Source organism: Crocodylus siamensis, chromosome 2, assembly GCF_052110815.1.
Source record: "Crocodylus siamensis isolate JL-2025a chromosome 2, ASM5211081v1, whole genome shotgun sequence".
Classification (NCBI taxonomy): domain Eukaryota; kingdom Metazoa; phylum Chordata; order Crocodylia; family Crocodylidae; genus Crocodylus; species Crocodylus siamensis.
This window is the reverse complement of record NC_143396.1, coordinates 88,261,408-88,277,610: the sequence shown is the minus strand read 5'-3', so window position 1 is coordinate 88,277,610 and position 16,203 is coordinate 88,261,408. Positions and strand designations below refer to the sequence as shown.

General features: G+C 38.1%; 1 protein-coding gene across 10 annotated transcripts in view; it reads left to right on the top strand.

The window, feature by feature from the left end:
* Positions 1-16,203, top strand: part of GRIA2 (glutamate ionotropic receptor AMPA type subunit 2) — a 155,062-nt gene that overhangs the window by 132,056 nt on the left and 6,803 nt on the right. The gene's annotated exons all lie outside the window — the stretch shown is intronic.

The window sequence follows — 16,203 nt, the reverse complement described above, 5'->3', positions numbered from 1 at the left end:
CACAAGCCGACTAGATGAGCACTCCATATGCAACCTTTGTAGTATAAAAGGCACTATGTCTTGACTATGGAGACCAGAAGTTCTGTTTCTCATAAAGAAGTGGCATAGTTTTCAAAATTATTTTTAATGATGATATTTAATATTCTTGTGACCAATATGAATCATGTGTGACAAATTTCCACAAACAACCTTGCCAATGGACAGCACCTGAATTCTGACCACTATGTACAGTTCTTGCCCTTCACTGAGTTATGTTGCAGGTTTGTGATATGTTCCATAACAGGAGGCTTGGGTGAGGAAACTAAGCCTTATTTAGACTTAATATTCAATTCTAGGTATGCATCCAATTTTCCAGAAGTCAGAGGTCTACTCAAGTAAGCAGGTCCTTCCTCTGGAGTACTTTGTATTATTGATTCTTTTCACAAATTAATTAAAAGTGATACAAGTCTGAGAAACTGGTAGAATCTGGCCCTCCATAACTGAATTCTTAAAACAAAATTAATTATCAATTTTTAGTTATTCGAAGAATGAATTTTTAAAAAAACCTCTTATGATTTGTTTAAATGTTGGTAACTGAGTATCACTTGTAAAAAGCCTAGTGTTTTTCACAGCCTTTGTCACTGAATTGTGCATGCTATCTGGATCTAAGTATGCATGGTGTCATGGCTAGACTTTTGGATAAGTCTTCAATTAACACAACAAGAGCAATGGCCAGATTAAGGTTAGGTATAGACGGTCAAAAAGCTGTAGGTGGAATCAATCTAAGTTACATCATTTTCTGTAAGTGGCCTAGGTTAGTTTGGTATTAAACAGTATACAAATTCCCCCTTTGGTAGGGGCAGGACACAAGCTGCTTGCATTAGCTGAGGGCTAGAAGTTGGGAGTGCTCCTGCATGCCTCCTACCATGCCCTGTGGGCTCCCCAAGCTACCAGAGACTGCCAAGCACTGCCGAGCACCCAGACCACCTCTGACTGACTGCTGGACGTGTGCAAGCATGCCTCCCCCTGGCCCTAGTACACTGGGACCTTATATCTCCAGGCCAAAAAAGACTTGCAGCACCTGGTATCCATGACCTATGTACCTGCTGGCAGCAGCCAAGGCATGAAGGTCACAGGGTTTCCTCCATGCAACTCCAGACTCAGTGCTCTGCCCCCTGCCCCACTGACTCACCAAAAGCAAGCTGCCCATACCAGCTCCTGCTGGGGGGTTGGGGGTCCATGCTGGGGTTTGGGTGTGCAGGAGCCAGAGTCTGGCTCCAAGGGGCTGTGTCTGAATATGGGGGCATGGGGTTTCCTGACTTGGTGTGTGGGAGCTAGGGTCAGGCTCTGTGGCACTGTGCTCAAGTGCAGTGGTTCTCTTGGAGTTACTGTCAGGTGTGTGTACATAGCAGGGTGCTTTATGACATGATGTAGGGGCACCTCCTCGGGACACGGGTGCTCAGGTCCTGGGGCTTGTGCAGGCAACACGGACACCTCCCTTGCTTGCCCCCCCACCCCCCCAGCTGTCTGCTTACAGCTGACGGATAGCCAGAGGTGGGGCTGGGGAGAGGGGTTGTGCTGGCTCAGCTCTGGGAGAGCTCAGAGGTGGGGCCCACGGGGCACTCAGCTGGAGCAGCCAAGCATGGGCCAAGTGCCAGCACACCTCCCTACAAGGAGGGAGGTATGGGGGGCCACAAAGGAGGCTGTGATGCCAGAAGACAGAGACCTAGCTTGAACTGATAGGAGATCTGGTACAGAAGTTCAACTCACCAGTCTAACCTAAATCAATTAGATCTGAGTGCACATTAAACCAGGTCTATCTTAGACCAAATTATGTCATTTTTACACCTAGATGCATCAAACTTCTCTACGGTTATGAATTTAGATTGATTTCCGATCACTTAGACTGGTTTACATGTAATGTTTGTACCTTAGTTTTGTGAGGGTCCCACTTGGGAAAATATATTAGAAAAGGGTTTAAAATGAGTGTCAGAGATGTCAATGCAAGTTCTTTGCGTGGCCCAATGTACTGTGTGCAGCACATAGGTTAGGATTAGTCCTTGTAATTATTGATAGGAAGAGTTATATCATTCAAATTCCACCAAGCAGTAAAAATTGATATTGTATACTGTATCACACTGCAATATTGCAGGCTTTGTCCAATAAAATCATTCAACTACATGACTAGGAATTGAAAACAGGAATGAAAGCACAGCCTGAGGTGTCCAGCTGCTCCATAAGAGACGAAAAGGGATTGGAGAATTGGGAAAAGCTGTATAAGGAGACACACTCCCTTTATGTTATAGATTGGCACATTAGAATTCAGATGCTCCTTCCTTTCTGTATTTTTGGGGGTAGCAGATGAGGCAGTCAGGTCTCCTGATATTTGACAGTATGGGAAAAGGAAAGATTGACCAGGTACTAACAACATGGTAGGTGCCTGCTTCACCAAACTCTTTACCAGTTCCTTTCTGCCATTAGGGCAAATACACTGGCAAACAGAAGACATATGGTGAGATTAGTGGAAGGGGAGAAAGAAGTGGTTCTTATATTATTGCTACCGTTTTAGATTTGAAATGGATATAAGACAGTCTGCTAGCATTACTTTCAATGGGAACATAGAAAGATAAAAGAGAGATGCTGGCAAACAAAATATCATGTCTTTATAATGCCTTCTCTTCCTGGCAATCGCCATTCAGAAACAATCATATTTTATTGCAATCCAAAGTGTATTGGGTGTTTGATAAGAACAAATAAATCTTGGCATCTGTTTGAAGAATTTACAATCAATGTGTACTGACAGAGTGAATATATTATCTGGAGTACGAAACTGGCTTTGTGAGGTAGTTTTTTCCTCTAATGTGGCATTTTCTGTGTATTCATTCCTATTGAAATACATGGTTGCTTTGCGCACACACACCTTGAACACAGTTTAGCCCTACATGAAGGAATTGGGGGAATTTCTTTTTATACTTTTGGTAAGTTGGAGATTTTTTTCATCATTTAGGGATTGGGTTTGCTTATTGCTTTTGAGAAATGTTCTGTTTATTGTTATATGTGTGTGGGGAAGTTAGACGTGAACCTGGAGCTTTCAAATTCCACCTACCTTGCAATGTCAATAGCACATTGAAAAATATTAGATTCCCATTTAAAGAAAAACAAAACAAAACAAAAAAACCTTCTCCATTTCATTGAAGTGAAAATATAGAGCTTCAGACGCATATACTGCACATGCATAATTTGTATGATTTTTTTTATCCTGTATTTTGTAGATGGTACAAGATTCCATTTTTCTTAAAGTAATTATAAGTAATAGTCCTTGGGTGGAATTTGGTGTTCCCTTGTGTATCTAATTTCAGCTTTCTAGCTGTATAAATAGAACCTTTAGTATAATGGCCAGGAAACAATTCTATTTCCCCTGAAGTGTGGATCCATAAGTATGCATATATAGACTGAGCATGTTCATAGAGGCACATGGGCAAACTCCTTCTAGGCAAGAGGGGCCAAAACCCAAGCCCCTAGGTTCCTGGGAGAGTGCCTTAAACAGATACACAGCTAGCTAGGCAGATAGAAAACTGCTGTTTAGATACACAAAGGAAAATAATCACTCCTTTAGCATAAAAATAAAGGAATTAAAGTAACGAAGGCATTGGGTGCAAATAAGCATTCAAGCAACCCAGCCCAACAATACATTAAATGAATATGTGAAAACTGAAAGCCCAGGTTTTTGATGGCACAGTTTTAGGTCACTTGTCTTTTACATGTCCAAAACTCAGATGTGTGACTGCAGATTAAATAGTATGCAAATGGAAAATTGAATTTAAGCTTTAGGATGTTAAAACATGAGGCAGTTTATGACATAGAGGCCTCTTCAATTTGATTAACACTGACTTGGTTCAGAGATTGTTATTGATGAGGCTTGGACCAAACCCAGTATGCACAGACAAGAAGCAGTATTGAATTAGAAAAACCATGTTGTTGAGTTGTTTTCCATGTTCAGAGCCAAGTTCTAGGGAAGAATAAAAACCCTTTAGTAACTAGTTGGAGAGATCCTCAGTGGATTTATATTAACATACTCCATCTAAGCTAATGAAACTCTGCTGATTTTCACTTGCTCAGAAATTACTTTCTTTTATCAAAAGAAATGACCATGAACGAGAGATTTACGAGCTGAAAGTGGTGTTGTTGTTTATTGTGCACATTTAATTTAATCTTTTCTTGAAGGCTTTTTGACAAAGAAATTATACTTTCTTTTAGTTGGCAACTTTTAAGAGGGTTTATTTATTTTACCAGACAGCTGGCTTGGAGAGATATATTGATTCTATCCAAGTCTAGTTTTATTATTAAAAAAAAAAGATGTACAATTTTATTTTTCGTAATATATTCTCTAGTCTTCTACCTGTATATTACCATATTCTATGATATGCTAGAAACATCCAGCAGGAGTGAATGATCCAGGGTGTGGATCCACAAGCATCTGAAACCTTTTCAAAGGGGAATGTTTCAAAAAGTCAGCAGCTGTTAGGTTTTAATTGATGTGTGAATGAGTAAAAAATTATTCAAATGCAACAAAATCACTCCAAATTTAATACTGTTTTATCCACATACTCAGTTTTGACTGGAACATCAGAGAGTGTAAGAATGGAATAATGTGACTTGACAAAGCAGTCTTTGAACCTCTATATTTGTCCTCTAACATGACACAGTATTGCTCTTGTACTAGGCTGTATTTAAATATATATTCAGTAGGAGAACAGTGCCCTGATTTATGTCCAGAAAGATTTCTATCAGTGCTACAACAAGGTTTAAATTTTTAATTAAAGCTGAACTGCAGAAATGGAGGTGACTGATAGAAAAGTGTTGGCATAGCACATTAACCAGTACGGATTTTACCCTTCCTTTGCTTCAAACTAGCTTCAGTTACATCCTGTGAAGGATTCTGCTCCACTTGTTTATATATGTGTGGGAAGTTTGATACGCAGATAAAATTTATAGTTGTAGTGGATGCCAGGTCCCTTCATTTGGCTTCAGGAAAGTGCAATGCAAAAGGGAGGACTAAGGATGGAGACTTAGTCCAGTTTTATTAGGGACAAAGGATGAAAATGAAGAGATGACTCAGTGGGGACAAGATGATTGGTGGGTTGAATCAACCTATAGTAAGTAGTGAACAGGATCAATGAAACAGGTTTGACATGCTTAAAATAGCCCTTCCTTCATCTTCCTTTCTCCCTTCCCTTCCCAACCACTATAGGTATCCAGGTCCCAATGAAATCAATGAAAATTTCACCATTGCTTTCAATGGGGCCAGGATTTGCATTTGAGTTCAGATGTTTGTATATGAAATTGTTAAAAAAGATGTATTCATGTCATACAGATTCTTCTTTGGGTCTTTAACACATTCATAATTTTAATTGATTTCAATTTATTTCCTAAGGTATTTCTAATAAAATATTGATCTTGGAAGCCTCCTTCCATTTCAGTGTGAGTAAACTTGATTCCATTCACTACATCTTACTGGGCAAGTTTTTGCTGCATCACACAGGCTGGGAGGAATTGGCATGATGTAGCATAGTGTACTGCAGGTGAAGTTAAGTTGGTCTAGTGACACCTCAGCAGCAAAAGACAATGGTGCAAAGGAAATGGTGTGTCGTAGTGAGAGCTGAATGAATTTAGGAGAATTCTATCATCCTGCAGCTTCAAATATAAAATATGCTCACAAGCCTTCCTAGTAATCAGCACACAATGATAATGGCAAACAATTCTATAAGTAATGGATTGACAGGGCTCATACAGAGTAGTAAGGGTGGAGGAAACTTTCCTATATGTTTGCTTCTGTGTCTCCCTAAGCCAAGCATCAATACCACAAAATGCCACACCTGGAAAGCAGAATATTAAAAAAAAATAACAAAAAGTTATCTCAGCTTTTCTGACCAGTAAAATGCAGCAACAGAGTATACGTCACTGATAACAAAACCAGAATTTTAAGTTTTTAAATACTGGACTTTGCCCATATAGTCTCTTATTTGACACTATTCTGTTTAGTAATACTGCCTCTCTAGTACAATATAACTTTTCCAGAGCATTGAGAGAGGAGGGTGAACCTAGCCACAGACATGTCGGAAGGTGGTCAAATGGTTAATGTATACTTACAAGCAGCAAAAAGACATATGTCTACATGCCAGGATGAGAGCTTATGAATTTAAGAAACAACATGCTTCTAACAATATAGAAGCAAAACATGCTGTAATAGGAAAAAGAAGGAAATAAACATTTTACTCCAAAGCAATGGGCAAAACATGAAGAAAGTATGATTTTCCAATAATGCATTTCATGCTGCCTCAACAATAATGATGAAAGAGTTATTCTACAGTAAAGAGAATATAGATACCCATAAAGAGCTGTAGCCACTTGAGTAGATTTCATACTAAAAATCATCACTGGGGTTGCCAGTTAGATTATTTATCTAGATGACAAAGAAATTAGTAATTCAGTAGAGTTCTACCTTCATGCATACATTCATCTGTCTTTCAATACTGTGTGTAGTTGCACAGCATTTCTACCTTTATGGTTTGACTAAGATACAGAAAGAAAGCAGCCCACATGGCTCATTAAAGTATTCACACAAGATTATTAAAAAGACCTTGAGTTTCTTTACTGATTCCTGAAAGCTGCTTATTGGGGCTGATGTTTATAATAATGAGAAGACCTAATAATTGACCTGCCCTTGAAGAAAATGTCATATCCGTGGGCTGGCAGAGCAGGGGAAAGACAATGCACTAGTGCATCATATGCAGAAAGTGGTGGAAATATATGGAAAGCATTATGCTATATATGTTGAACTTCTATTTAAAAATACCATATTTCCTCAGCAGAAGAAAGAAAATGTGGGTCTTAAGTATACAAGTCTTTCATTCTCATTGAACATTCAAAGGAACATTTCTGTAAGTTCCTTCTGTACAAATATTTGTTAAAAATAAACAGTAATAAGGTATACGCATATCGAAAGCAAATCCATATTTGAACTCCACTTGCATGCTTTGTGACATTTGCCCAAATCTGTGCACTAAAGGATGTGTGCAACTTACAAAGGTATTGTTTTTGCTTGTTTCTTATTTGAGAATCTGAAATGCACTTATTAATGAGAGCAAATCAGAAACTGTGTTAAGCAGAAAATAAACTGCATGTTTCCATAACGTTTGGTTGTAAAAAAACAATCTTTTTATAGCAGTTTTGTCAACCAGGATCATGACATGGAAACATGATGATCAGTCCATCACTTCTGTCCCTGACTGTGGCTCTTAAGAACACATCCTCTCCATACTAGTATGGAAAATGAAATAGTAAACAGAATTGCCACAGTCAAAGATGAAAGATAAATTATGCACCATACAGAATTTGTAGAATGTAGGACAATTTTAATAGAAGTTGCAGACAAGTAAAAGAAACCTGTCAGGGAAATGGTGATATAAAAGGATGACAATCATTTCAATCCTAGAAAGAAACCCTCTTAAAAAATGGATGAACATCCACAAACATACAAATGACCTGAGACCTACAAAGTCCTGCTATTGCGAGAGGTTGTTGCCACATATGTTAATCCATGCTAAGTGAAAGAAAGCTTTGGTCCATCGGTAGTCCCAAAAATTAGCTTCAGCTCATGCTTTTGGTGCTTACCACTGTCTATTTCTTTATCTTTCACTTTAGCTTTCAGATTGTTTTTCTGTGAACTTTGTAAGGAAATACTGATAAATGAGCATGTTTACAGGTAGGCTGCTCATAATGACAAGATGCCATGAATCTTATGGTATTTTGTAAGTTATGCTTAATATTTTAAAATCTATTTATCACAATAGCACTTGCACTTCTTACAAAAAAGCAATAGCTCCCCAAAATTTCAGAGAAGGTAAAAAAGGTATCTTAAAGGGCCTTTGTTATTGGAAGATAGGTAAACATGTGAGATGGATTTTAACCTGTGTATCATAATTTGAGATGAAGATCAATTAAGTAGCAATTGCACCTCCAGGGTTATATTGACATTTGATTTAAATAAACATAATGTGAAAGAAAATGGTGGCCTAAAGCTTAAGGCCTAAGGCCTTACTGTCATGAACAAGAAATCTGTAGCATGGGTTGTAACTTTGAATGGGAAACAGACTCTTCAAAGCTGCTACTTCCACTCTTCGTTGAGTCTTGTTATATGTGGCCGCAGTGGCATAAAGGGTAACACACTGGGCCAAATATAGAGCTGGTGAGATATACTTTCTCCTTTGAGGAGTGAATGGAGTTATCTGAGGCTGAATTTCTTCAGGTGCATACAACTACTTGCTGCCCTTCCTCAGTGAAAATTATAAAGGGATAGTCTAGTCCTCTGCTAGAAAAGATGAATAAAAGAGCGGTACTATTTCTTATCTCTGCTTTTTCATGTGTTTTACTTCGGATCAGTTATAAGCCTTCTTTGGGATTAGAGTAGTATCACAAATCTTTATTAGTAGACATATGAGATGCTTGTAGTATAGCTGTTCCTGTATAAAGAGCACTTGTGTCTTGCAAATAACTCTGTTGATATAGGAGCAGCCATATCACCAGTGTCTCATATGTCTACTAATAAAGTTTTGTGATACCACTGTAAAACAGGTAGTATACTACATAGTATTAAAAACAAATTCCGGCAGCACAATTAACAATAAGCAGCAAATCTGAAAAGCCACAAAGTTCTAGTATACTATTCAATATCTCTTCAGAGTACTTAACCTATTTTCAGTTAGCTCCATTATTTTGTATTTTATCCAGGGTGACAAAGACAGTTCAAATTTTGGATCTATCCTATATTTGAACTTAATTTATTTTTACTTTCAACATAATACAATATATGTGTAAATATTTCATGGAAAATAACTAAAATAAACAGAAACCTTGTAATTATTTGGTATTGTTCTTCTTAAACCAATATTTGGTTGTATGCAGGCTAGCAAGTCATTTGTTCTACTCTACCCCCAGGCTCTAGCGGTAATAATAATTTTTATCCATATGCTGTGGAAGGTCAGAAAGATAATTAGCAAACCACAATTCAGAATTAAATTGTGCTTTGTGTAGTAGTAGATCCCATCTGAGAACACTTTTGGTAGTCTGAGGAGTGATTTCTGTAAATGACATGCCATTCCATTTCAATCATTCCTGTTTAACAGGATTTAGTAAGCCAACAAAAAAAGTTATCAGATGACCTACAAAGTACAAAATTAATTTGATAAAGTTTGGCATAATTGACTTTTTAATTTGTATAATTGGGAAACAGCCCTATTTAATGAAGCCAGTATTTTACATTTAAGTGGGATGTATACTTTGTGAATATAAGAATTGTCATTATTATGCTGCCCACAAGGGACGAAGACATTTTTAGCTCCTGTGATATTTTCAGTTCAGCATTTTTTTAATATCAGAAAGAAAAATCTGATAGTGACTTTACATATATAAAGCTTTGTGCTGTAGCAATAGTGTTGATCACAATATAAAAGTACTATTTATAGTTAGACTGAAATGTTTTATTTACATGTACTGGTACTACAGTAACTGAAATGATGTAATTCTTCAAGCATGGTTGAATTCTTGTTGACCATTAATTTAGCATCTCTTCAATGAATTTTTTCTGCTGACCACTTGTTAATTGAGATCCCTTTGTGGCACTCCTACTTCTTCCTGGTGGTTCTTTAGAGGCATAAAGGAAGTTGCATAACCTATCACATTTATTATTAAAGGCTGAATAGATCTCTTCTGTTCACCCGGAGTTCAGATGTATTTTTCAAATACTTTTGTCCAGCTAGTATACTTGTGTTTAAGTACAGTATAATTTACTGAACAGCACATTTGCTTAAGAATAAACCATCAGTCAAATTCAAAATTACATTATGAGAACATAATGCCTGAATAACCTCATATACAAAAGTCAGGAAATGCCAGTAATAAACCTGCCTTTAATCAGGGCCCCATTACTATACAACCTTTAATTACAATATTTAATAAAAATGCAATATCACACATTTGTTACAGTGTGCTATTCTGCATATAGTTACCTTGGACATGATTTATATACCGTAAGTGAATACTCCTGACCATATTGCAATCAATGACACATTTACTATGAACTTAAGAGAGGCCAGGAATTTACCTAGGACAGGCAACGAATAAGGGAATGGCTCCGAAGAGATACTAGTTTAAAATAAAGTCATGAAAGATGCTGTTGGCTTGTTTATCATGTTTATACTTAGATATTTATACTTAGACAGATATGTATACATATGTTATAAAATCCACAGGTCCAGGGACAAGTGCCAAGACTGGAAAGAAGCTCCTCTCAGGAATCCTTAAAGACTTACCATCTCTATAGTTATACTTGTCTGTTTAAGGGATGGCAAATGGCTATGCAGCCAAATTCTTTTTGTTTAATGATGGCAATGATGTCTGTTATTGTTGTTACTGATATTTCTTTGGTCGCTAAGTGAGCTGTTATCATCTGCTACTACCACTTCCATTTCTGTTACAAGGACTCTGAGAGCCATCTGTTGGGAAGCATTTTTCTCAAACTTGACCACTCCAAGAGCTGTTGGCTCACCTTGTTTTCCTGAATCCCCAGTTTCCAGTCTCCCTGGCATACTTCCCTTGTGTCCCCTCATCTCCAATCCAGCTGTTATGCTAAGACTTCAGAAAAATGATGTCAGGATATGGGGAACTGCAAGACAAGGAAAGCACTAAGCCACAATGGCTGATCACTGAATCTCTTACCTACAAAAATACCTGCAAAATTCCACTCTAAAATATATGTAAATAGAAGAGACTTTAAAATATAAACCCTAAAGGCTACATCCAAATCAGAATTCAGGCACTTAAAAATTAGGTTTAACAATCTGTAGCTTTTTTGTTATCTGGCCCCAAAAGTGGAATCTTCCAGTAGGCATCTAGGGTCCACATACAGTGTATGGAGGGAGTTAGGTACATCAGAATAGGATCCAATTTAGCCATCACAGTGAGTTGGAAGCTGCCTAAAGTCAGCACTTGCAGCCAAGATCCACCTAGCTATTGCCAACTGGTAACCCTGAGATTTAGATCTAGCTCTTGCTTCAGGACTGAAAGGAATCCCCTCCATGTGCTTGAAACCCACAGTCCTCCAATAGAGGTTGGCAACTTATGGCCTCAAGGCTTTGACAGCGGGGGATGCCTGCTACAGGCACTCTCCTGATGTTGTCCTGGGGACAAATGCCATCTGTGGGTGCTTCCACCCATGCTGCAATAGGAAGAAGTACCAGTTGTGGGTATTTCCCCTATGTAGCCAGGAGACAGGTGGTGGTGACAGGGTCCTACTGCCCACCCACCACCCTATCTCCAGTCTGAGGTTGGCCATTCCATTCTGCAGTCACAAAAGGTTGCCTACCCCTAGTCTGTAACCTCACGCATAGGGAATTTTCCAAAGTTACTGTGAATTCCCTTAAGTGGAGGGAAGCCAATGCCTCTCTCACACCTAAGCATTAGGCCAACATTTCCCACTCATGAGGTTTATATTCCACCACCACCCGCATGGCCACTCTTCTACTCTATTTCAGCAGTTGACTGCCATCACTTCCCCCATTGCCAATTCACCCTACTGCTATTGTTAATTGCTCCTGCTGCCTCTGCCACTGACACTAGTATGGCTTCCCAACCCCCAGGCAAATTGCTGTCACCCCCACCCCCCACATCAAGCTTTAGCATACCCCACAGTTCAGGGAAAGTTACACTAGGCTAGTATATGAAAAGAAGGTCTCTCTTCATCAGTTTTTCAAAGAAACTGACAATTGCCTCAATAATTTGTAAGGATCCCAATCTTGTCAGGGTAAATTTTATGTGCTTTGAGAAAGCCCAGTAGATTAAGCCTTTCAGGGATCTTGGGCAAATGGATATTTAGTTTCTGGATCCCACTTAGGGTCATGAGCTAGGCATCAAGATGATCAGCTTTGTCTGGACTGGATCATGTCTGAGGACAAGGAGAAACAGGAATGTACGCACCTGGAGAACTTTAAGATCAAAAAGAGCCCTATAAGGTTTAGGCCCTTTCAGTAGCAGCTGAACAGAGTTGTTAGGATTGCATTTTTAGGCACCTTAATTAAAATTCCTGCTTTAGGCACTTAAATCTTTTTTTGGATTTGGCCAAAACAGACTAGAGACACCAAAACACCAAAATTACCTAAAATAGTCAAAGCGAACAATCTTTTTTGAGGAAAAAGTACAACTACTACTACTAGAGATAGGTTATGCTGTTAAAGCTATGAAAATTTGCCAGAGTGAAAAATCTCTTCTGTTAAGTCTTATCAGCCTACTAATTCTGAATTAATTAATATCACACAAAAGGAATCACCATGAAACTTATCTTATAAAATAAGCAATGTTTCCCTCTTACTTTGTGTTAGCTGACCTCAACTTCTATGCTTGATGTCATGTCCAAAATCAGTGCGCCTGTTTGTATACAGTATGACGTACAATTTGATGGTCTGATACTTAACCTCTGTTGAAAGTGTGTGCAAGATCAGATGCTATGTTGGAATTCAGGATCTTGCCTTTTTCTATTTTATGGTGCTATATATATTATTAAATAACAATGGTGATATTTTAAATATTTTTGGTCTGTTTCCCAATTATTCTACATTATAAAGTGCCTTAAACAAGGAAACTTTTTAAATATAGATGACTGTAAATTTGCCATATTTTCTCACATACAACATGCCCTGGAATATAATACATACCTTGTTTTTGAAGCCAGAATGAAAGAAAATAGTATTTCCTTGTAGTAAGTAGCTGAATAGCAGCAAGTTAGGGAGCAGTATGCTCCCTGTGAGTCATGTGCAAATTTTACTTTTGCCTGTAAAAGACATAAACTGTTCTTACCATATTTCTTGCATATAATGTGCACTTGGTTTTGGGAGAAAAGTGCACAATGTATGCAAGAAAACATGGTATGTAGTAGATGCAATAATATAATTTATATGATAAAATACCCTTCAATATAATGCAGAATAGAAAAATATACAAGAATTCCCTAATGAAAGAACTAGGGTTCTTTGGTAACATTTTATCTAGCATATCATAAATAAGATGGTTTACAGTGGAGTTCCAAGCCCCAGCAATGCATTGCTGCCAAAATGGCTCTTTGGGACCAATTGGCAGGCTTCATTACATACAACAGTCTTATATCTGCTCTAATTTATACCAAAGATTGGGCTGGTGTTTGAATGACATCAGGTGCAAGGAATGAACAGTAATATAGGCTTATCTTCTCACCTCCTCACATACCTGAGCTGTGCTGAGAATAGGTATCTATAGCTCAGGATCTAGGCTCCCTCATGAAATCTAGCAAATCCAATCTGCAAAGTCAGTAGGCTCATTTATCCATTTAAGTACTTTGCTGATTTTGAACAATAAATATTGGGCTGAGGATGTCATTTATTCTATATTTGGTGAGGCCTCTAGGCACCACAGCAATATAAATAATAAATAATGGGATAAAGACTGCAGGTCTGGACTTCTATTATGTATATGATGTTAAGGCATTTTATAAATTGGTGCACTATAGTACAAATGGAAAGCAAAATCTTGAAATGATAAGAAAATGTTATGGGTATATTTTAATGTATGTATTTTCTCACACACACATATACATGTTCATCTTATGTGCTACAGCAGTAGAAGCCAACCTTTTTGGCAGGCATGCCACAGATTAAACCTCATGCCTTCCCTAGATGCCCTTCAAATCCCCTTCTGCTGCCATATCTGTTGCACTGGTTTCAGCTCTGCGACCTGTACTCCCTGACTGATCTCCTGCTTTGCTTTCTGCTCCCTACCCTATGCTTCCTGCCCAATCTTATGCTCTTTCTTCTCTCTACCTTATCTGTCACTGTACTGCCTGCCCCTTCCCTGAATTTCTGCATGCCACATTGAGTCTTCCCATACCACTTGTGCCACAGATTGGCCACCACTGTGATATAGAATGATCTGAAACAAGCATGATTTCTTTCATTTATCACTTAAAAATGAGGTATATTGCAACTGCAGTAAATCAGAAATTTTATTCTAAATACAATCTCCATAAAATGTATGTTGGAAATTTTCTGAGGATTGTTTCTACAGTAGAAATATATCATTAATAATTTACTGCAATTGTAATATAGAGTGACCATATAAGACAAGGTAAAATCCAGGACACTGCTCCCCTCAGCCTCCACAAGTCAAGGGTGCAGCAGTTCATGGTATTACTATTCAGACAGCTAAGGGAATCAATGGCTTAGGGAGACAGCCGCTAAGGGAGCCATTGTTCTTTACTTCCCAGGAGTTAATCATCATCTCCCCTTTTTAATTGTCATTTCACTAATCTAGCTAACCTATTTTAAGGCAAGGTTGCTGTCTGCTACAGCTTCCTAGCAAATATATATCATCATCAAACACCATCTTGGAAACAATAAGAAAAAAATATGGATACATTTTAACTTGCACTTGTACATCCTTCCCCCCCGCCAGCCCCACACATATATATTTCAGGCACAAATACAACATGAAAGCTTTGGATGCTCTGACAATGGGCAGATGTTCTAGGCAGGAGACCAGATATCAGAAGATAGGATCGATCTCACCAGAACTGGAAAAAGCATCTTTGGGCACTATTTGACCAATCTAGTAAGGAGGACTTTAAAGTAGACTCCATGTTGGATAGTGAACAAAACCCTCCATCAACAAAGGAAACAGTCCAGAAAGGAAAGGATAAGAAAAAGAAGCTCAACTCGGAGAAATGTCTACAAAGCCACAGGACAGCAACAAAGCAAGTAAAAGGGAAACAAGTAAGTCATAATTCACAATATGCTTGATGTAAATGTGAGAACTATGCAGAACAAAGAAGATGAGCTGCACGTTACAGCCTATGAACATAACCATGAAATGATTGGTATCACAAAGACTCAATGGGACAACTCTTATGACTGGAAGTCAACATTAAGGGCTACACTCAGTTTTGGAAGGACAGGATTGGAAGAAAAGGTGATGGCATCTTATATGTCAAAATTATGTATATTTATTCTCTCTTCAGAAGAAAGAATGTCACAGATAAGAATGAATTTGGGCAAAGAAAAAAGGTGAAAGATAAAGCACTTATGTAGTGATGGGAATTTAATACAGAGCAGCAAGTCAAGAATAAATGGATGAGGCACTCTTCAAGGTGGTGAAAAAATATCTGCAAGTTATAAATAATATTGATGGGAGACTTCATTTTCTAGCCATCTGCTTGGAAGAACAATACATAAAATGTTGAGCAAGTTCCTCACTTACATGGAAGACAACTTTTTGTTTCAGAAGTTAAGGATACAACTAGGGAATTACCTATCTAAGATTACGGTCTAACCAACAGGGAAGAACTTTTGTAGGATATGAAGGTGATGGGAAACTTGGAAGGATGTGATCACACTATGATAGACTTTATGATCCAGACACTGGGAAAACATGAGGTCAGCAGAACTAAGACAATGGATCTCAGAAAGGTGGATTTCAATTGACTCAGTTGGGAGATAGTGCCATGGGATGAAAAATGGTATGACAAAGGTGCCCAGGTGAACTGGAAGCTTCTAAAGGGCACAGTATTATAAACCCAAGAAGAAATTATTCCAATATAATGGAAGCATAAATAACAGATCAAAAGACCAATGGGGCCACACAAGAAGCTTCTAGGAAGATTAAAATGCAGGGAATAGAAAAATGGTTTGGACTCCAAGAAAGTATACTAGGAAATGGCAAACCTTGCAGGGACAAAATCAGGACACCGAAGGTAAAAAATGAGCTTGCTACAAACATAGACAACTGGCTCAATAGCTGTAGGCAAAGTGTAATTATAAATGGCTCCACATCCATTTATAAGAGTTTTCAAGTGAAGTTCTGAAGGGGTCTGTCCTGGGCCCAATGCTGCTTTGTATGTTAAAGAGTTGGGTGTGAAAATAATAAACTTCTTGAGTACTTTTTTATACAACATGAAATTGAGAAGGACTGCAAACACATTAGAGGATAGGAGTGCAATTCAGAAGGACCCTGACAGATTGGAAACTTGTACTGGAAGCAAAAGGATGAATTTCAATGCTGAGAAGTACAAGAAGCTCTACTTTGGGAAGACTAATCAAAAATACAAATTCTAAATATGTGACAACTGGCTGAAAACCTATGGTGAAG